General features: G+C 45.8%; 1 pseudogene; it reads right to left on the reverse strand.

Annotated features, from left to right (window-relative positions):
- Positions 1-4,479: 4,479 nt before the first annotated feature.
- LOC148220268 (uncharacterized) overlaps positions 4,480-22,526 on the reverse strand; it is a 56,514-nt pseudogene continuing 38,467 nt past the window's right edge.

Here is a 22,526-nt window from a genome sequence, read left to right on the forward strand (position 1 = left end):
TTCCTGCCGCATCGTGGGGATGAACCGTAAGTGGAAAGCAGCCGTATGGAGCCCCACACGACAGGTCGCACAAGCTACCGAAGGAGAAGGTGGATCGAGTCAACTTGCTGAACTCAAAGCTGTTCAGCTGGCCCTGGACATTGCTGAAAGAGAGAAATGGCCAAAAATCTACCTTTACACTGATTCATGGATGGTAGCCAATGCTCTGTGGGGATGGCTGGAAAGGTGGAAAAAGGCTAACTGGCAACGTAGGGGAAAACCAATCTGGGCTGCCAATGAATGGAAAGACATTGCCACCCGGGTAGAGAAACTGCCTGTGAAAGTCCGTCATGTAGATGCCCATGTCCCCAAGAGTGGGGCTAATGAGGAACACCGACACAATGAGCAGGTAGATCAGGCCGCACAGATAGAGGTGTCGAAGATAGATTTAGACTAGCAGCACAAGGGAGAGGTGTTCCTGGCTCGATGGGCCCATGATGCCTCAGGCCACCAGGGTAGAGATGCCACATATAAGTGGGCACGAGACCGAGGGGTGGATCTAACCATGGACAGTATTTCTCAAGTTATCCATGACTGTGAGACATGCGCTGCCATCAAGCAAGCCAAGCGGGTGAAGCCCCTCTGGTATGGGGGACGATGGTCCAAATATAAGTATGGAGAGGCCTGGCAGATTGACTACATCACACTGCCTCAAACCCGCCAGGGCAAGCGCTATGTACTGACCATGGTGGAAGCCACCACTGGATGGTTGGAGACCCATCCTGTGCCTCATGCCACTGCTCGGAACACCATCCTGGGCCTGGAAAAACAAGTTCTTTGGAGGCATGGTACCCCTGAGAGAATTGAGTCAGACAATGGGACTCATTTCAAGAACAGCCTTATAAACACCTGGGCTAGAGAACACGGCATTGAGTGGGTGTACCATATCCCCTACCACGCACCAGCTGCAGGGGAAGTTGAACGGTGCAATGGCCTGCTTAAAACCACCTTGAAGGCACTGGGTGGGGGAACTTTCAAGAACTGGGAGATTAATCTACCAAAGGCCACCTGGTTAGTGAACACCCGAGGTTCCACTAACCGAGCAGGCCCTGCCCAATCGGAGCCCTTGGGAATATCAGATGGAGATAAGGTTCCAGTGGTACACATGAGAGGTATGCTAGGAAAAACTGTTTGGGTAAATCCTGCCTCCAGCAAAGACAATCCCATCCATGGAGTTGTATTCGCTCAAGGACCAGGTTGCACCTGGTGGCTGATGCAAAAGAATGGAGAGACCCGATGCATACCCCAAGGAGACCTCATTTTAGGGTGAAATACCTATAGTACTGTGCCTATGTCTCTAACTGCATGTATGTATATATAATGTAACAGTTTAATTTGATATAGCATATTAGTATGGGAGAAATTCAGGGGTGGATAATGTTGGAGATTGAATTGTTCCCTTTTCTTTCAGTGGAATTTTCTCCCATTCTTATGCTAAGTAATTGTGGCTACACCTTAAAACGACAGATAATGTTCTCTTGTAGGGGGGTGGCTGGAGGGGGAGGGGGGGGAACCGTAAAAGGAAAGGTGGGACGGGGGGGCTGGAGCGGGGCTCTCTCTCTCGCTTGGCTCGTTGGAGTGGGAAGACAACCTGGGCTCCGCTCTGGCATCTTCCCCTGCCATCCCAGCACTGAGATCCACGCTCCCTGCCTTTGGACATCGCTCTGCTGCTCTCCCATCTCACCCTACTACCTCCGGACACTCTGCTGAGCACCACGACCGACACCGTGAGGGGGGAGTAACTTTCCCCATCCCTCTCACCCCTGGGCCGCGGCTGCCATCACCCAGCCCCTTTCAACTGCGCGGGACCTGCCCTGCCCCCACAGCACCGGTAACAGCACAGGGAGACGGCCTGCGGCCAGAAGGGACTGGAGCGGAGCTAGACTGTTCTGTTGCCAGTTTTTATAGCTGTTGTTGTTTTCTGCTTTGTTAGATACCAGTAAAGAACTGTTATTCTTATCCCCATATCTCCTGCCTGAAGGAGTCTGAATTGGGCCTAAAATAATTAAAAGGGAGGGGGGTTGCCCTCTGCATCGCAGAAAAGGGGCTCCTGCCTTTCCTTAGACCATACCTGTCTTTCAAACCAAGACATGTGTTCTGTCCAGTATCACATCTTTTGTCTGCCTTTATTTTTCCAAGAGGCAATGAATCCCATTATGGGATTTTTTTTTTTTTGTTTGCTTTTCCTGGTGCTTGCAAGACCACAGTCTAACTCATCTTTGCAGCTTACAGGAAAGTCCAGCCGCTTAGGATTCTCAAACTTCTATTGGGAAGTGGGCTGTGGTGGGTTGACCTTGGTTGGACATCAGGTGCCCACCAAGCTGCTCTATCACTCCCCTTCCCAGCTGGACAGGGGAGAGATAATAAAGATGGAGAATGACTTGTGGGTTGAGATAAGGCAGTTTACTAAAGCAAAAGCAAAAGTTTGTACACACACAAGCAAAGAGGGAAAAAAAGGTTTGTTCTTTACTTTCCATCAGCAAGCGATGTCCAGCCACTTCCCAGGAAGCAGGGCTTTAGCATGTGTAGCGGTTGCTCTTTAAGGCAAACACTGTTAATAACAAATACCCCCCCTTCCTCCTTCTTATCTTAGCTTTTATATCTGAGCTGATGTCATATGGCATGGAATATCCATTTGGTTAATTTTGGTCAGCTGTCCCGTTTGTGTCTCCTCCCAAGGTCTTTCCCTCCCCCAGCCTATTGATGGGGAAAATGTTGGAGAGAGTGCTGATGCTGTTCCAGCACTGCTCAGCAGTAGCCAAAACACTGGTATGTTCTCAACACCTTTCCAAGTCCCGGTGCAAAGTGCAGTACTGGGAGAGCTGCTGTGGAGAAATGAACTCCAGCTCAGCCAGACCAAATACATGGGCACACAAAACATTTATCTAAAACAGCAGCTATGGTGGAGTTTATTGTCTTTGGGCAAGCAAAACACTATCTTCTCTAATTTATCAGTTCCTTTAAATACAAGAAACACTTAAAGTGAAAACAAGTTTTATTCTAGCAAAATAAATACTCCTGTTTATGAAAATGTACTGTATTGTAGCTTTGCTTAATTCTGGATACTTATGAAAATACAAATGAATCTCAGTTTCAATTTGTCTGTGACTGGGGTTATCTTTTGAAATGCATGGACCCTCTGACAAGGTGATTTCCCACATCAGAATTATACTTCTGCTCATAATGTCAGTTGAATAGCACTTTCCTCTGATTCCTCCTTCCCAGACAGCATGATTTGCACTGTGAAACTTTTTTATTTTTGCAAAACAGAGAAGCTATGTATCATCCCCTTTATTATCTGTACAGCATTTTCATTTCCAATCTGTGGGATATCACTGGTTATTCATAGATCTCACATGGTAATCATGCAAAATATTAGAGTGCATTCCCACATCTTTTTGGGGTTCAAACAGAAATTCACAATATGTGAGAGGACTGACAGTACTTTGGTCTATTATGACAGTTTCTCTTCTCTTAATTCCATCTGTCTATGTAATATAATGAAGTGTAGCCTCCCTTTTTTCTGTTTTCATATTGCCACACCTTAAAAAACAAACCTGCAACTACTTTGGGAAAGGAAGAAAATTAATAAGTGATTAAGTTAAGAACAACATGAGGCAAATAAGACTAGGACAGCCTGCCCCAAATGTAAGTGTGAGCAGCTGTACTACTACCATGAAAGTTGGCCCTTTTCCTGTTGTAAAACCCATGAAGCAGTGTCCTGGAAAACATCATGATGCAGCTTTATTGTGTCTTCAGGGTGACTTCTTTCCTTAATGGATTCATTTCCCATGTGCAAAACTCAATTCATCCTCCAACAGCCCCATACTACAATAATAAAAGATAGAGAAGATTTTTATGAGCACATTTGCTTTGCAGGTGCTTTAACTAGAGCTCAGGGTTAATTGCATGTGGTGGGTTGACCTTGGCTGGCTGTTAGTTGCCCACCAAGCTGCTCTATCACTCCATCTCCTCAACTGGACAAGGTGAAAAAGTATCATGAAAAGTTCATGGGTCGAGCTAAGTACAGGGAGATTACCCAGCAATTACTGCCATCGTCAAAACAGACCTGACTTTGGGAAACTAATTTAAATTCTTGCCAATAATATCAGTATAGGATAATTAGAAATAAATCCAAATCTAAAATACAGCTTCCCTCCACCCCTCCCTTCTTCCCAGCTTCATTTTCACTCCCCACTTGTCTACCTCCTCTTCCTAAGTGGTGCACAAGGATGGGGAGTGAGGGTTATGGTCGATTCATAACCCTTTGTCTTAGTTGCTTATCCCTCCTCATGCTCTTCCCCTGCTTCAGCATGGGGTCCCTTCCATAAGATACAGTCCTTCATGAATGGACTGCTCCAGCATAGGTGCTCTCCAGGGTCACAGGTCCTGCCAAAAGACCTGCTCCTGCATAGGCTCTCCACAGGGTTACACTTTCCTTCAGGAAACATCCACCTGCTCCAGAGTGGGGCCCTCCATAGGCTTCAGGTAGATATCTGCTCCACTGTGGTCTTCCATGGGCTGCAGGGGGAACAACCTGCTTCATCATGGTATTACCAGAAATTGGTAAAAATGAAAGTCCTTAACCACCAATGTAGCATTAAGAAGCAAGCATTCGCTATTTGGCTGGATGCAGGAGGGTATATCTCCTCCAAAATATTGTGCATGCTGAGTACAGAAAAAGGTCCTGTTTATATACCATATTTTACATGCATATTAATTGATTTTCCTTGTGATAATCATTTCCCCAAAATCATTAACATATGTTCCCTCCTGTGACTTTTCCTGGCCCTTATGGGGTCTTCACGCTTTCGTCCAGACTAGCTCAGCTGTTAGGGTGAAGCCTCCCGGGCCCTTGCCACATGGACATAAATAAAGATAACAAAAGAGGCTCTTTCCCCTGAGGAAGTTACAGGGTTTATTTCCTGTGGGTAGCGAGGAAAGAGAAAGAGAAAGAGAAAGAGAAAGAGAAAGAGAAAGAGAGAGAAAGAGAAAGAGAAAGAGAAAGAGAAAGAGAAAGAGAAAGAGAAAGAGAAAGAGAAAGAGAAAGAGAAAGAGAAAGAGAAAGAGAAAGAGAAAGAGAAAGGGAAAGGGAAAGGGAAAGGGAAAGGGAAAGAGAGCGAGGTCAGGGGGCACAGGTCTTTTCTAGGGTCTGAAAGGGGGGGGCAGGAAGAAATTGGATCTCGGCCAGCCAGGTATGGCCAGGAGGGAGAGGGAACAGACTACAGGACATTGCAGGGGTCATGGAATGTACCATTTACAATGCATCTAGGGAAATGCAACATCTCCCCATTTTTTGTTTAACAAAGTTGGAAGAAGGATATTAGGTTCATTCAAATTATGATCTTGCCCACCACACTGTGAGTCCCCAGCCTTTGAACAGTCCATTGAACCAATCTTCAGATTCTTGCTTCACTTGTCCGATCAAGTTGTTCATGTTTCGGAGGGCAGCATGGATGTTAGGAGCTCTCAAGGTCAGGTCCATGCAGCAAAGTCCTTCAAATTCCTGGCACTCATGTCCATGCAGCAGTAGGAGAAAATCTATAGCAGCACGATTTTGGTGTGTGTGCCAGGGTCACCCAGATGTTCTGACGTGGTTGAGGGACGATTCATGCAGCTGCTAAACTGTTCAGTGTTAACAGGAAGACAACTTGAATGGGGTTCATCACAGGACTGAGTGAAGGGAAGATTTTCCCTAAAAGGAAAGACAAACATTGTAAAACCTATTAAAAGTCTCTATCTGCTGGAATGTCATCCTCTATGAGGATTTCTTTTCCTTTTTTCTGGCGGCGTCTTCTTTTTGAAGCCAGAGCCACCTGCTCCTCGTTCCCCTCAGTTGGAGCAGGATGTTTGGGGACATACGGTTTCACCCACTTTTGGGGAATCCATCGAGGGCCTGAGGGAGTGGATACGCACCCATAGCCATGTCCCCAGGTAACGAGCTCATAGGGACCTTTGATTTCCCAGGTTTCTGGGTCCCTAATCAAGACTGGAGGATGTTGGGATAACTTAAACTTTTCACCACTGTTAAAGTGACGTACCACAGGTGGACTCATGTTCTCAAATGAACAATTCAGGAAATTGATAGTAAACATGGCTTTGCAGAGCTTCTGCTGTGGAGACATCCACGCAGTTGAACTGCTCTGTTTAGCCAAAACCTGCCTGAGCGTCTGATTGTCTCGCTCAACTATACCTTGGCCTGTGGGGGAGTGGGAGGTGCCAGTTTTATGTTCCACTCCCCATGGCTGGACGAATTCCAGGAACTCCTTGGACTCATACGCTGGGCCCTGATCAGTTTTGATTTCCCTAGGGATCCCCAACACTGAAAAGGCTTGCACTAGGTGTTTTCTGTCATTCAGAGCTCTTTCTCCTGCATGGGCAGAGGCATAGACTGCGCCTGAATATGTGTCAATGCTTACATGAACATATTTGAGGCGACCAAAACTAGGAATGTGAGTGATGTGTGTCTGCCATACCTCAAAACTACCAAGACCTCGGGGGTTAACCCCCATGCCCATTGATGGCATGGTCTGGAGCTGACAGTTGGGCCAGGTGGCCACAATGGCTCGAGCCTGACTCTGTGTTAGCTGGAACTGATGCATTAGACCTGGTGTATTCTGGTGATACTGCTGGTGGCTCAGCTTTGCCTGTTGGAAGATGTCAGGGAGGCGTGCTTGTTCTACTGGGGTTGCTTGTTCTGCTGGGGTTGCAAGGGAGTCTGCCTGACGGTTCCCTTCTGCAATTTCGCCTGGCAAATCTGTGTGTGACCTCACATGCATCACATAGAACGGGTGTTCTTGATGAGAAATCAAATACATTAGTTTGGAAAGCAACCTGAACAGCTGTTCATTCTCGATGTCTCTGAGCACTGCCTGCTCTGCCCTGGACACTACCCCCGCTACATAGGCTGAGTCTGTTACCAAGTTGATTGGCTCCGAGATCTTCTCAAAGGCTCTTACCACTGCTGCCAGTTCAGCTACCTGGGGTGATCCCTCCACAAACTCAACATCAGCTTCCCAATGCTGAGTCTGGGGGTTTCTCCAAGTCATCACCGACTTGTGGAACTCCCCGGATGCATCCGTGAACACTGTGAGAGCTTTGAGTGGTCTCCGACTCCTCTTCTCATGAGGAATGAGGTGGAATTCCTCATTAAACTGCTTGTGAGACAGGGCATGGACTGATATTTGTCCTCTATAGCTGTCCAGCGATAATTGGAGACTGGCATTGCTCTGGAGCAAATGCTCAAACATCTCTTTAGTCAATCTTTCAGGAGAGTTCCTTACCTCCTCAGACAGTTTGACTGGGAGGTGAATACATGTGAAGTCACAACCAGCTAGTTCATACAGTCTCATCCTTGCTTTCTGAATCAGCGATCATTTCTTGTGGCTTAGTGATGGTTTTGGATCGTTGGTGGGAGAGGAAGACCCACTCTATGATTAAGAGTGACTCTCTCTGCCCCTCGATCCATTGGAATATTAACCCGTGTAAGTGTGGCAGTTTTCCTAGGACAATGAATTTGAAGGGCAGCTCGGGCTGGTAACGATGAGCTTGCTGCCTGTTGTTTTCTGTCTGAATTAAAAGTTTCCGAATTTGTGAGAATATCGGGAGGAATACAGAGGCTGTTTTATCTCCATTTTCCACTTTTAAAGTTAATAAATCTCCTATTTCATCCCAAAATGAAATCGAATTTATATTCTGCAATTCAAGGTCAGATTTTTCAACAGACAGCCAGCTGGCAAAACGGGCTAATCTTTTCTTGGATATTAAAATATTTCCTGAACTTAATATTTCCCTTAGATGGTTTTTTATACTCTTTTGTAAGGCAGATTGCTGTAAGCCCATTGTCTTGGTTTGAAAGACAGGTATGGTCTAAGGAAAGGCAAGAGCCCCTTTTCTGCGATGCAGAGTGCAACCCCCCTCCCTTTTAATTATTTTAGGTCCAATTCAGACACCTTAAGGCAGGAGATATGGGGATAAGAATAACAGTTCTTTACTGGTATCTAACAAAGCAGAAAAACAACAACAGCTATAAAAATTGGCAACAGGACAGTCTAGCTCTGCTCCAGTCCCTTCTGGCCGCAGGCCGTCTCCCTGTGCTGTTACCGCTGCTGTGGGGGCAGGGCAGGTCCCGCGCACTTGAAGAGGGCTGGGTGATGGCAGCCGCGGCCCAGGGGTGAGCGGGGATGGGGAAAGTGACTCCCCCTCACGGTGTCGGTCGTGGTGCTCAGCAGGGTGTCCGGAGGTAGTAGGGTGAGCTAGGAGAGCAGCAGAGCGATGTCCAAAGGCAGGGAGCGTGGATCTCAGTGCTGGGATGGCAGGGAAGATGCCAGAGCAGAGCCCAGGTTGTCTTCCCACTCCACGAGTCAAGCGAGAGAGAGAGAGCCCCGCTCCAGCCCCCCCGTCCCACCTTTCCTTTTACGGTTCCCCCCTCCCTCCCCCTCCAGCCACCCCCCTACGAGAGAACATTATCTGTCGTTTTAAGGTGTAGCCACAATTACTTAGCATAAGAATGGGAGAAAATTCCACTGAAAGAAAAGGGCGTAATTCAACCTCCAACATTATCCACCCCTGAATTTCTCCCATACTAATATGCTATATCAAATTAAACTGTTACATTATATATACATACATGCAGTTAGAGACATAGGCACAGTACTATAGGTATTTCACCCTAAAACAAGGTCTCCTTGGGGTATGCATCTGGTCTCTCCATTCTTTTGCATCACCCACCAGGTGCAACCTGGTCCTTGAGCGAATACAACTCCATGGATGGGATTGTCTTTGCTGGAGGCAGGATTCACCCAAATAGTTTTTCCTAGCATACTTCTCATGTGTACCACTGGAACCTTATCTCTATCTGATATTCCCAAGGGCTCAGATTGGGCAGGGCCTGCTCGGTTAGTGGAACCTCGGGTGTTCACTAACCAGGTGGCCTTTGGTAGATTAATCTCCCAGTTCTTGAAAGTTCCCCCACCCAGTGCCTTCAAGGTGGTTTTAAGCAGGCCATTGCACCGTTCAACTTTCCCTGCAGCTGGTGCGTGGTAGGGGATATGGTACACCCACTCAATGCCGTGTTCTCTAGCCCAGGTGTTTATAAGGCTGTTCTTGAAATGAGTCCCATTGTCTGACTCAATTCTCTCAGGGGTACCATGCCTCCAAAGAACTTGTTTTTCCAGGCCCAGGATGGTGTTCCGAGCAGTGGCATGAGGCACAGGGTAGGTCTCCAACCATCCAGTGGTGGCTTCCACCATGGTCAGTACATAGCGCTTGCCCTGGCGGGTTTGAGGCAGTGTGATGTAGTCAATCTGCCAGGCCTCTCCATACTTATATTTGGACCATCGTCCCCCATACCAGAGGGGCTTCACCCGCTTGTCTTGCTTGATGGCAGCGCATGTCTCACAGTCATGGATAACTTGAGAAATACTGTCCATGGTTAGATCCACCCCTCGGTCTCGTGCCCACTTATATGTGGCATCTCTGCCCTGATGACCTGAGGCATCATGGGCCCATCGAACCAGGAACAACTCTCCCTTGTGCTGCCAGTCTAAATCTATCTTCGACACCTCTATCTGTGCGGCCTGATCTACCTGCTCATTGTGTCGGTGTTCCTCATTAGCCCCACTCTTGGGGACATGGGCATCTACATGACGGACTTTCACAGGCAGTTTCTCTACCCGGGTGGCAATGTCTTTCCATTCATTGGCAGCCCAGATTGGTTTTTCCCCTACGTTGCCAGTCAGCCTTTTTCCACCTTTCCAGCCATCCCCACAGAGCATTGGCTACCATCCATGAATCTGTGTAAAGGTAGATTTTTGGCCACTTCTCTCTTTCAGCAATGTCCAGGGCCAGCTGAACAGCTTTGAGTTCAGCAAGTTGACTCGATCCACCTTCTCCTTCGGTAGCTTGTGCGACCTGTCGTGTGGGGCTCCATACGGCTGCTTTCCACTTACGGTTCATCCCCACGATGCGGCAGGAACCATCAGTGAAAAGAGCATAGCATGTTTCATCTGCTGGCAGTTGGTTATACAGTGGGGCTTCTTCGGCCCAGGTCACTTGTTCCTGTTCCTCTTCGTCGGCAAGACCAAAGTCTTCCCCTTGCGGCCAGTTGGTAATTATCTCCAAAATCCCAGGGCGATTCGGGTTTCCAATACGGGCGCATTGTGTGATGAGGGCAATCCATTTACTCCATGTGGCGTCAGTGGCATGGTGGTTTGAGGGAACCTTTCCTTTAAACATCCACCCCAGCACTGGCAGTCGGGGTGCCAGGAGGAGTTGTGTTTCCGTGCCAACCACCTCTGAGGCTGCTTGGACCCCTTCATAGGCGGCCAAGATCTCCCTCTCCGTTGGAGTGTAGTTGGCCTCGGACCCTCTGTAGCTTCGGCTCCAGAACCCCAGTGGTCGGCCTCGCGTCTCACCAGGCACCTTCTGCCAAAGGCTCCAGGACAGACCATGGTTCCCGGCTGCAGAGTAGAGCACGTTCTTCACATCTGGTCCCGTCCTGACTGGGCCAAGGGCTAATGCATGAGCAATCTCCTGCTTGATCTGGGCAAAGGCTTGCTGCTGCTCAGGGCCCCAGTGGAAATCGTTCTTCTTGCCGGTGACCAGGTAAAGAGGGCTCACAATCTGGCTGTACTCAGGAATGTGCATTCTCCAAAAGCCTATGGCACCTAGGAAGGCTTGTGTTTCCTTCTTGCTGGTTGGTGGAGACATTGCAGTGATCTTATTGATGACCTCACTGGGGATCTGGCGCCGTCCATCTTGCCACTTTACTCCCAGGAAATGGATCTCTTGGGCAGGCCCTTTGACTTTGCTCTTTTTAATGGCGAAGCCAGCTGCCAGCAGAATCTCAATGATCTTTTCTCCTTTCTGAAATACTTCCATTGCCGTATCCCCCCACACAATGATGTCATCAATGTACTGCAAATGTTCTGGAGCTCCACCCTTCTCCAGTGTAGCCTGGATCAGCCCATGACAGATGGTGGGGCTGTGTTTCCACCCCTGGGGCAGTCGGTTCCACGTGTATTGCACACCCCTCCAGGTGAAAGCGAACTGAGGCCTGCACTCTGCTGCCAGTAGAATAGAGAAAAATGCTTTGGCGATGTCAATGGTGGCGTACCACTTTGCTGCCTTGGACTCCAGCTCGTACTGCAGTTCCAGCATGTCCAGCACAGCAGCACTCAGCGGTGGAGTCACCTCATTCAATGCACGATAGTCCACAGTCAATCTCCATTCTCCTTCAGATTTACGCACAGGCCAGATGGGGCTGTTGAAGGGTGAGTGGGTTTTGCTGACCACCCCTTGGCTCTCCAGCTCACGGATCATCTTGTGGATGGGGATCACAGCATTTCGATTTGTCCGGTACTGCCTGCGGTGCACTGTCGAGGTAGCAATTGGCACCTGTTGCTCTTTCACCCTGAGGAGTCCCACTGCAGATGGGTTTTCTGATAGCCCAGGCAGGGTGTTCAACTGCTTAATGCCCTCTGCTGCCACAGCAGCTATTCCAAAAGCCCACCTGAGTCCCTTTGGGTCTTTGTAATAGCCATTCCTGAGGAAGTCTATGCCTAGGATACATGGTGCCTCTGGGCCAGTCACAATTGGATGTTTCTGCCACTCTTTCCCAGTCAGGCTCACCTCAGCCTCCAGCAGAGTCAATTCCTGAGATCCCCCTGTAACCCCGGCAATTGAAACAGGTTCCTTCCCGACATGTCCCGATGGTATTAATGTACATTGTGAACCAGTGTCAACCAATGCTCTGTGTTCCTGTGGCTCTGATGTGCCAGGCCATTGGATCCACACCGTCCAAAAGATCCGGTTTTCCCGTGCCTCTCCCTGGCTAGAGGCAGGGCCCCTCTAGCCCTGGTTATTATTTCTCTCCTGGGAATACATACTGGAGGTTCCTTCAAGGGGATCTGACAGATCATCCTCCCTTCTGTAATACCCTGCACCTCCATGGGAGGCTGAGGCTACCCTCACTTTAGTGGAGTTCCCTCTGTTGGTGTTCCCCTCCCTGAGTTGGCGTACCCGTGCTGCCAGGACAGAAGTGGGTTTCCCATCCCACCTTCTCATGTCTTCCCCGTGGTCACGTAGAAAAAAACACAGGTCAGCACGTGGGGTGTACCCTCTATCCCTAGCTGGGGGGCGTTGGGCTCTACTTTTGGGGTCCATGACTCGCACTGGTGCTGCATTGACCTTCCTCACCTCTTCCCTTATCTCCTTCATCTCCTCCTTAAACTCCTCTCTGAGGTCTTTAGCCACAGCAAAGACATGAGCCTGCACTGGGCCAGCCATCATACTCTGATAATTCCTGAGCCTGTTAGCAACAGAACCCACTGTCACTTGGTTGGTATCAGCATCAATCATTGCAATAAAGGGGGTATACTGAGATGGGCCCAGGTTTGCCAGATTCCACAACATCAGCCCTGTGCACCTGACCTTGTCAGGGTCATTGTCATGCTGTCCATCCCTCCCAAAGAGCACCTCCAGTACTGCCACTTCTCTCAGCTTTTGGATCCCTTCCTCAAGGGTATTCCATCGTGTTCTCTGGTGGTACTCCTGCATTCTTTCCCTGTGGACAAATCTCTCTCTCACATGCATTAAAAGTCGCTCCCAGAGGGAAAGGAGACCTGTCTCCCTTACAAATACCTGGTCCACACCTGAGTCCTGGGTCAAGGACCCCAAATTCCTTGCCTCAGTACCATCCAGTTGCACACCTGCACCCATAAGGTCCCAGACCCGCAGTAACCAGGTTGTAAAAGCCTTACGGGCCCGTCGTACAATGTCTTTTTGCAGGTTACTGAGACTCTCGTATGACAGGGACTCGGTGATGATCTCAACTTCTGGCTCCCCTGCTGGTTGTGAGGGGCCCCCTTCCTGACCCTTATTATCTAGGTGTCTTGTTTTCATCTTAGACTTCCTAGTTTCCACAGGGGCAACTGCTGCTGCTGAGTGCCCTTGCAGTTCAGCTGGAACCTGGACTGATGTAACATCTGTGGGTCCCACTGCTGCACCATCAGAGTCTCCCTCTTTAAGGCAGGGGGAGGGTTTCTCACCAGCTGGGGAGAGGTACTCCTTCAGCATCTGGCCCATCTCACGTATCTCCTTTGCTAGCACCCCCACCCATTCTGGGTGGTTCCTTTCCGAGGTGGGCTGTGGAGCAGGGTCAAACTCTGGGGTAATATCCCTAGTCTCTGGGACAGGATCAGGCTCTGGGGTAACTTCCCTAGTCTCTTGGACAGGATCAGGCTCTGGGGTAACATCACTAATTCCTGGGGTAGGTATCAGGGTTGTTATCCAAGTCAATCTCCCCGTATCTCTGAATGTTAGATAGAACAGGTTTAACAGGGATATAAGCAACACTAGCCACAATATAATGTCATTAGAATTTAAAGCAGATTGGAACCCCTTGAAGACTGGAGGGGTGAACTTCAAAAACCCTGTGATGGGTTGGGAAAAAATTTCACCTGCTGCCACTTCCTCACAGTAAGTACCATTATTGAAGTAGCCCCAGAAACACACACTTAGAGTGTGATAGCTCTGAATCCATGTGGCCATCTTCCAGAGAAAATTAAAAATCCATGAATTCCTCAGCTGATCAACCCACATAATAAACTGGATAATAGCCACAGTAAACTTGGTTATGAAACTCATGTTTAAAAAAGGGCTTGCAAATGGGAGAGATATAGCAGTGACCACATGGAGGCCAATCCAGGGTAAGCTGGACAGCATGGTGTCACCTACCACAAGCTTGGGTAATTTAAGAACTGTTATCCCCTTTTCTACCCCTCTCTCAATGCCCTCAGGCAATGCCCCACGTTGGGCGCCAAAAGCTGTCTTGGTTTGAAAGACAGGTATGGTCTAAGGAAAGGCAGGAGCCCCTTTTCTGCGATGCAGAGTGCAACCCCCCTCCCTTTTAATTATTTTAGGTCCAATTCAGACACCTTCAGGCAGGAGGTATGGGGATAAGAATAACAGTTCTTTACTGTTATCTAACAAGGCAGAAAACAACAACAGCTATAAAAATTGACAACAGAACAGTCTAGCTCCGCTCCAGTCCCTTCTGGCCGCAGGCCGTCTCCCTGTGCTGTTACCGGTGCTGTGGGGGCAGGGCAGGTCCCGCGCAGTTGAAAGGGGCTGGGTGACGGCAGCCGCGGCCCAGGGGTGAGAGGGATGGGGAAAGTTACTCCCCCCTCACGGTGTCGGTCGTGGTGCTCAGCAGAGTGTCCGGAGGTAGTAGGGTGAGATGGGAGAGCAGCAGAGCGATGTCCAAAGGCAGGGAGCGTGGATCTCAGTGCTGGGATGGCAGGGGAAGATGCCAGAGCGGAGCCCAGGTTGTCTTCCCACTCCAACGAGCCAAGCGAGAGAGAGAGCCCCGCTCCAGACCCCCCGTCCCACCTTTCCTTTTCCGGTTCCCCCCCCTCCCCCTCCAGCCACTCCCCTACGAGAGAACATTATCTGTCGTTTTAAGGTGTAGCCACAATTACTTAGCATAACAATGGGAGAAAATTCCACTGAAAGAAAAGGGAACAATTCAACCTCCAACAACACATTACCACAGCATCATACTGTTGACAGATGAAAAATTGTCTGCACTTGGTGGGCTAAGACAATGCTTATTCTTCAAAAACCACTGGCCTATGGAACTGCACAATGTCCATTCTGTAAGAAGAACTGGAAAGCAACCAGCCCAGTTGTGCCAACTTTTACTAGTTCACCGGGTGGTCAGGTATGACTTTGAGGTCACTGGCCAAGAGGGACAACCAAAGACACCCCCTGTGACAGAAGAACGCATGCATATAGGGGAGGGAAAATATGTTAATGATTTCAGGGACATGATTATTATGTGTATGCTTATTCTTGGAAAATCAATGAAACTGTATATAACATATAGCATATAATCAGGAGCTTTTCTGTATTCAGCATGCATGATATTTCAGAGGAAATATCCCCTCCTGCATCTGGCCAAATAAAGAATGCCTGGTTCTTGATTGTTATAAGTACATATAATATTATTGGCTTTTCGCAAATATTAAAATGAATGCTATATGTATAATATTGGAAAACTTTGCTGAATGAATATAGTTTCTTTTAGTTCTGCTAGTAACAAAACTTAGAAATAGTAGTGTGATAAATATGTATTTTTCTTGGACTATAACATGGTGATGTAAAAAGCTTTTGTTCATTTTAATAACTTAAAGAACGGTAAAAAGATAATCAGAAAATTCTTCACATTCTTGGATTATCCTATCTGGATGAAGATAGGGGTGACGAACACCAGAACTCCAGGGAAGGAATTTATTGATCTCCATTATCAGGAAGTGGGCTGACAAGAAGGAGCCACAAGGAAAAAAAAATTGATTTACAGGTTGGAAGGGAGTGAGTTTGAATAATGCATGAAGGTCTATGAATATGCAACAGACTGATGCATTCAGCGAAGTGTTTTCTGAGTTAAGGTGTGCTCTTGGCTAAATGCCAAGCACCCGGCCGTTATAAACTTTTGCTTTATTGTTTGTCTCTTATTGTCTTTTATTAAACTTTTTAAAATCTGTCAGGAAAGCGAACCTCATTTTCACATTAATGCTACATTGCTGATAAGGAGTTTTTTATTTTTACCAATTTATGGTAAAAATATGGGGATTTTAAAATTAATCTGATTTCATCCCTTGGGATTTATTAATCTATTTTTATTTGTTGGTTGAGTCATGCATTTTGCCAATTAAAAACTATGAAAAGTTTAGTAAAGGCTATCAGTCCTTCCATTTGAGAGTCCTGTAAGTAGAGGATCTTACTGCCTCTGAATTTTCCTTGTGTCAGGAAAATTAATCCACAAACACCAGAGGTTTATGTCCAAAAAGGAGACAGAGGAGTCCTTTTTGCTTTATTCGAATAAAGGGAGAGGCCATGGGACATTCCCGTGGGATCTCTCAAATTTTTGGAGGATGCAGCCTCCTTTTTATCCTGTTTTCCCGGCCGCATTTCCCTCTCTCTTTCCCCATTGGCTGAGGTACTTGAGAGGCACAGACTTCCCGGAACGCCTGATACCTGAAATTCCCCTCTAATGAATAGCCCTCCCTTTTAATTTTTAATTCTTATAGAATTCATCGTTTTCCCCCGTTGCTTCTTTCATCTTTCCATATCCAATTTCATTTATCAGCAGCCTTACAGTTTGTTTGTAAAGGCAAATATCTTTTTCCATTCATCAATCAGTGGAATCCATCCCATTGTTTCTTTTATCTCTCAGTGCTAGGCTTATCTACAAGCAGATCCACAGCTCATTTGTAAAGACAAATTCAACATTCCTCTCACTTGAAAAAGAACAGAGGATTTAAGTCTCCTCTTATGAGACTTGTGACAATTGATAAAAGATTCGTGTTAATCACAAAAGCATTGGGGTTTGTATAAACCAAAATACTAAGCTCTAAAGTGAAGCATGGACACTAGATAAAGGAAATTATATGATTGAATAATTCTGTTTAAAATCACCTTATGTTATATTATGTTGTATTATGTTACATTATAATATGTTATGTTATGTTTTTCAAATAAGTTGTATCGGCTACCAGCTTGCAAAATCGGACTTCCCAAAAAGCCCTTCCTGCCTTTGTCTGATCAATAATGCTTATCCCAAAAACCAGACTCCCAGAATTTCTCTGGTGGTCATCTACAAGGACCGGATGGCTATCTGTGACTAATTATCACCCAAAGGCTTTGTGAATTTGTGAACAACGAGAAACCACAGTATAAGAAGAGGCTGCAAACCAAGGTTAGGTGGAGCGTGGAGTGGGCGGTGACCCCTCGCGTTCCCCAGCGCGCAGCTTGCTCTTTCTATATCAAATAAAGCCATCTAAATTTTGCTGAATATCGAGACTTTTGTCTCTCATTTATAACAAATGTGACACTGTAACTCATGTCAGTTTTGTAGTTTCTCATACCTGAAGGTTCTGGTTAAATGTTTTTATGATTAAAATTGCAATGTCAGATCTGGATTTGTGATAAATGTGTTTAAGTGATGGAACTGGGTTATGGTAGTTCTTGTCAGAAAATTGTTTCTCAGTTTCTTCTTTTACTCTTGAGTCCCTTCTCCCTCTGTGTTTCTCCGTCCATTTTCGTTCATTTCTGCTGTTCTGCATTTGCCCTGTCTCCTAATCCTGCAGGGTGCTCGTTTATTCAATGTTCAGAAAAGATTGAGCAAGATACCTTTGATATTTCTTGCTTTTATCATGTTGAGGTCTAAGTCTTAAGGTTGTCTAAGTTCTGATTCTTGAGTCTGTTATAAATGAGAGACAAAAGTCTCGATATTCAGCAAAATTTAGATTGCTTTATTTGATATAGAAAGAGCAAGCAGCGCGCTGGGGAACGTGAGGGGTCACTGCCCACTCCACGCTCCACCGAACCTTGGTTTGCAGCCTCTTCTTATACTGTGGGTTCTCGTGGTACACAAATTCACAAAGCCTTTGGGTGATAATTAGTCACAGATTGCCATCCGGTCCTTGTAGATGACCACCAGAGAAGTTCTGGGAGTCTGGTTTTTGGGATAGGCAGTATTAATTAGACAAAGGTAGGAAGGGCTTTTTGGGAAGTTCAATTTTGCAAGCTGGTAGCCGGTACAACTTATTTGAAAAACATAACATATTATAATGTAACATAATACAACATAATATAACATAAGGTGATTTTAAACAGAATTATTCAATCATATAATTTCCTTTATCTAGTGTCCATGCTTCACTTTAGAGCTTAGTATTTTGGTTTATACAAACCCTAATGCTTTTGTGATTAACACGAATCTTTTATCAATTGTCACAATTTCCCCACTTCTCTTTTTTTATCCCATTGATTCGTGTTCTGGTTTCAAATTTTGTCAGTACCTCCTGTACTAGATTTAATACATCTACTGCCATTAATTTTGTAGCTTTCTCAGGGTCTATTGGTATTGTAACAACTTGTATTCCTTGAACCACCGACTGGATTAGTCGAATGAAACACGGAACAAGACAAGGGATGAACAGTAGTCTTAATAATGCACATGTTAACATAAACCTTAATTTTTTTTTCTACCAAGCTCCCCCCAACAGGTTATTCTACCAATTATTATTAAGCATAGAGTTCCAGGTTTGTACAGGTACATGGGCTATTCGTTTTATCTTTTTTTCTGCAATTTTAGTAATTATTTTACCATTAGCATTAATTTCTAAGCAGCATTCAGAATTATTAAACTTCCTACACATTCCTCTTTAATATTTTTGTTTGATTTCACTGTAACAACTGTTTTGGCCTTAATCCTTCCTCCCCCCCCCGCCCCCTTGGCCATTGTTCAGTCATCTGCATTCCTTTACAGATTTAATAGTGAGTTAAGTTCAGTAGTAATTTCTTTTATTAATTTTACAAATAAATTTTTTCCCAAGGTGGGTAAGTCCCGTTCGCTGAGTCGTTCTTTTATTTTCTCATACAAGTTAAAATTTCCCCCACGGTTTGTTCTTGTTCCTTTGAATATTTAATTTTTTTTTTTCAATTCCTCCTTGTAGTGATTTTGCACTCCTCTCTGATCTGAATATCTTCACATACCTTCTTTTGTGAAGCAGAGGTGTGTTTCTCCTACTGGACAACTTTGGTATGCTGATGGAGCTCACCCTCCTTTTTCCAAATTGGTGGCTACCCAGTAACGTCTTCCCATAATAGTGCAAGTTTCTAAATTGTGTTTATTATAGCAGGCCGAATTGATATGTGTATGGAAGGCAAGGATGGATACCGTGCGTCTGCCGTACCTAATTGTCTGGTAAGAATTGGAACAAGCGTTAGCACTATTTCCTTTTATCATCATTAGCAATAGGATGACTCCCATGACCATTTTCATCCCTCTGCCTCCCTCAAGGCCTATGGGGTTGCTGCCAGTAGCCGAGGTTTGTTTAATCTTCTCGGCAGCAGGGAATATGTCCTGGGGTCTCCCACATTGTCTTTCTCTTTTGGTAGTGTTTCTTAATTTTGTCCCAGCTTTTAGCTTTAACATTCCAGTACGAGGTACAGCAGTAACAGCACAGTATACACAACCTTTCTGACACTTTCTTGTCAATACTTCTGCTCTGGCTCTCTTTTTTTCCTTATTCCTCTCACCAGTTATGATCATCAATTTCGATTTCTCCTTTGGCTGATAGGGTATTAACACTTTAATAGTTTCCTTACATTCATTTCTTTTACACTGGACACATAATGCGAATGGGGGATACCCACCATAGGAATAACACCACAACAACTCAGTACAATATGGACACTTTTTCTTGATGAACAGGCTACACCCGGGTTTGGGGCAGGTGACTTTCAGTCCTGATTAGAAGACCTTTCTTGTTACAGTAAAAGCAGGTTCACCTTGGTGAATTATTTCCTGCTTCATTTCCTTGTTTTGGTGGGGGGTTTTGTGGTTTCCCTCCCCCTTTCTGCTGGGTTTCTTTTTGTGTTTTACTAACTGCAACTATAAAGATTTTTGCTTTTGCTTTCTGCTTCTCTTAGTAATTTTTGTAACCCCCGATCTTGTTAATCATTTAACTTTTCTAATTTCTTTCTAATATCTCCTCATGATTGAGCAACAAATTGGGTTTTGAGGAGTGCCTGACCCACTTGTGTATCAGGGTCTATCCCGGAGTAGATTTGGAGATCTTTCCTCAGCCACTCCAACTAGTCAGTCGGGGATTCGTCCTTTTTTTGTTGTTCACTAAAGGCTTTATTAATATTTTGTCCTTTAGGAACTGATTTTTGGATACCTTTAACGAGTATTTATCTTAAGTCCATCATATTCTGGCGATGGACATAATTTTGATTATCCCAGTTAGGATTATTTAATGGCCATTTCTGGTCTCCCCTAGGTCCAATCTGATGCTCCCGGTCCCATACCCTCATTCCAGCCTGTCTGATCATTTTCCGTTCTTCTGTGGTGAATAGGATACTTAATATAGATTGTAATTCCATCCAAATATACATACTTGGTCCGAGGAATTGATCTAGTCTCTCCATACCCCTATAGGATCTTCTAATAGTTTTCCCATTTCTTTTTTAAAGTTTCTCACTTCCCCTGTGTTTAAAGGAACATTTACAAATCCAATTAAGCCAACTTGTTGTCCTGCTAATGGAACTTCCCTCAGGGGGTAAAGGCGAGCCTTTGTATTGTTATCTCCCTCCTCTCTGGTGATACTATCTCTCCTGGTATTCCTTTGACCGGAGCGAGTTCTGAGAGCTATGGGAGTATCAGCAGGAGAAGTGGGTGCGGGGGGGGGGGGGGGTCTCCTGTATTTTCTGTATTATACGGAGGTGGGAGATTATCGAAGGGTTTCCAGGTAACCTTTTTTTTTTTTTTATCTTCATCCTCTTTTTCTTTTAAAGTATATATCAAGGATGGCTTGGACTGTTTTGCCCACAGGGCAGCATACTCACATTCCTTTCTGTTAAATGGTTCTTTATGAGCCACATATGTGTTTAATGCCCGACAAATCCAACCCTCAAATGATCCGAACATGGGCCAGTATCGGTTATCTTTATGGATCATTTTTCTGGTCTATTCCACCATGCAATATTGAATCAATTTTTCTTTACTTTTTTCTCTGTATACCACCCTTGTGTCCCAACATTTTAATATTACTCCCAAAGGGCTGCCTGGTGGTATTTCTGGCAACCTACTTGTCTTGTCTTTATTTTCCCAGTCTCCTTGTGGACCAAATGAACTTGAACCTCTTCGTGGGTCCCTGGGACTCAGAATTTTATTCCCTCTTTTTCCCATTTTGACCTCAACGGACTGTCTTGAGGTGTTTGTACTCCCCGATGTGTTCCGCCCTAACCCCTGCCTCGCCTTGGGTCAGGATGGACTGGAACCCGCCCCTACCTGAGCTGGGATAAGCAGCTTTTCCCTTCTCCCTCCGTGACTGGTGTGTTGCAATCTGCTTTTCTTTTCCTCCCCCTTCCCCACCCCCCCCCCCCCCCCCCGGGTCCTGCCTTTGCCTGGACTAGGGTGGGAAGGACCTAGCCTCTACCTGGGCTAGGACAAGAAAAGCAGTCTCTCCCTTTGTGCTCACTCGCTTCGTCCGGTCACCGGCCAGGTGCCTCGCGGGATGCTGGAAACGCGGATAGAAGGACTCTGCTCTCGCTTCGCAGCAAAGGCCACGTCTCATTCAGGCAAGCACACAGTCATCCCCACCAAACCAGACAGATACTCACAGTCCGATGCTCCTGTCTGGGTCTTCGTGCACAAGAATTACAGGTGATTTTGCCGCGGTCTTGTGGGGAGATTTTCCTTGCTCAGTCTATATGGTGCGGTACGTCGATGGGTCCCGAGAATCACTGACGAACCAGGGCCACAGCAGTGGGGCGCCTCCCCGAAATCGCAGTGCCTCTCAGGGCTCCAAGGACGTCCCGGGTTTCGGCACCAAATTGTTATAAATGAGAGACAAAAGTCTCGATATTCAGCAAAATTTAGATTGCTTTATTTGATATAGAAAGAGCAAGCTGCACGCTGGGGAACGCGAGGGGTCACCGCCCACTCCACGCTCCACCGAACCTTGGTTTGCAGTCCCTTCTTATACTGTGGGTTCTCGTTGTTCACAAATTCACAAAGCCTTTGGGTGATAATCAGTCACAGATTGCCATCCGGTCCTTGTAGATGACCACCAGGGAAGTTCTGGAGGTCTGGTCTTTGTAGATAACCACCAGAGAAGTTCTGGGAGTCTGGTTTTTGGGATAGGCAGTATTGATTAGACAAAGGTAGGAAGGGCTTTTTGGGAAGTTCAATTTTGCAAGCTGGTAGCCGATACAACTTATTTGAAAAACATAATATAACATAATGTAATGTAACATAATACAACATAATATAACATAACAAGGTGATTTTAAACAGAATTATTCAATCATATAATTTCCTTTATCTAGTTTCCATGCTTCACTTCAGAGCTTAGTATTCTGGTTTATGCAACCCCCAATGCTTTTGTGATTAACACGAATCTTTTATCAATTGTCACATGTTGTGTTTGCTTTTAATGTTAAGAAATGGGGGAGGAGAATGAAGAGATGGACAGAGGGAATATCTAACCAAATATTCTCTTACAAAAGTTATTCTTCATATTCTAGAAACTAGAATAGTACAAGTGGCTTTTCTTTTCCCCAGTCTACTGAATTTATTACCATCCTGGCTTAGTTAGGATTGGATTGGGTGGGTGTTTTGCAATGCTGACTCTTTCCAAAGTGCTGGCCAAGATTTAACACTAACCCAGCTGAGCACCGTTAAGAGTTTGAGCTGAAATTTTGTCCTTCATATTACATTAGGCATGATTACAAAGTCAGAATTACATAAAGTTTCTATGAAGCATGTGACTGACGGAACAAGTAACTGGGATGCAAATCATTTTTATGTACATTTCATTTGTTAAGTAAAAAATGCATTCAGCATGCAAAAGGTTTTTATATATGAAGCAACTTGAACAGACTCTCCTGTCCTGGGGTGACTTTGTGATGTT

Source organism: Sturnus vulgaris, chromosome W, assembly GCF_052056855.1.
Source record: "Sturnus vulgaris isolate bStuVul1 chromosome W, bStuVul1.hap1, whole genome shotgun sequence".
Taxonomy (NCBI): Eukaryota; Metazoa; Chordata; class Aves; order Passeriformes; family Sturnidae; genus Sturnus; species Sturnus vulgaris.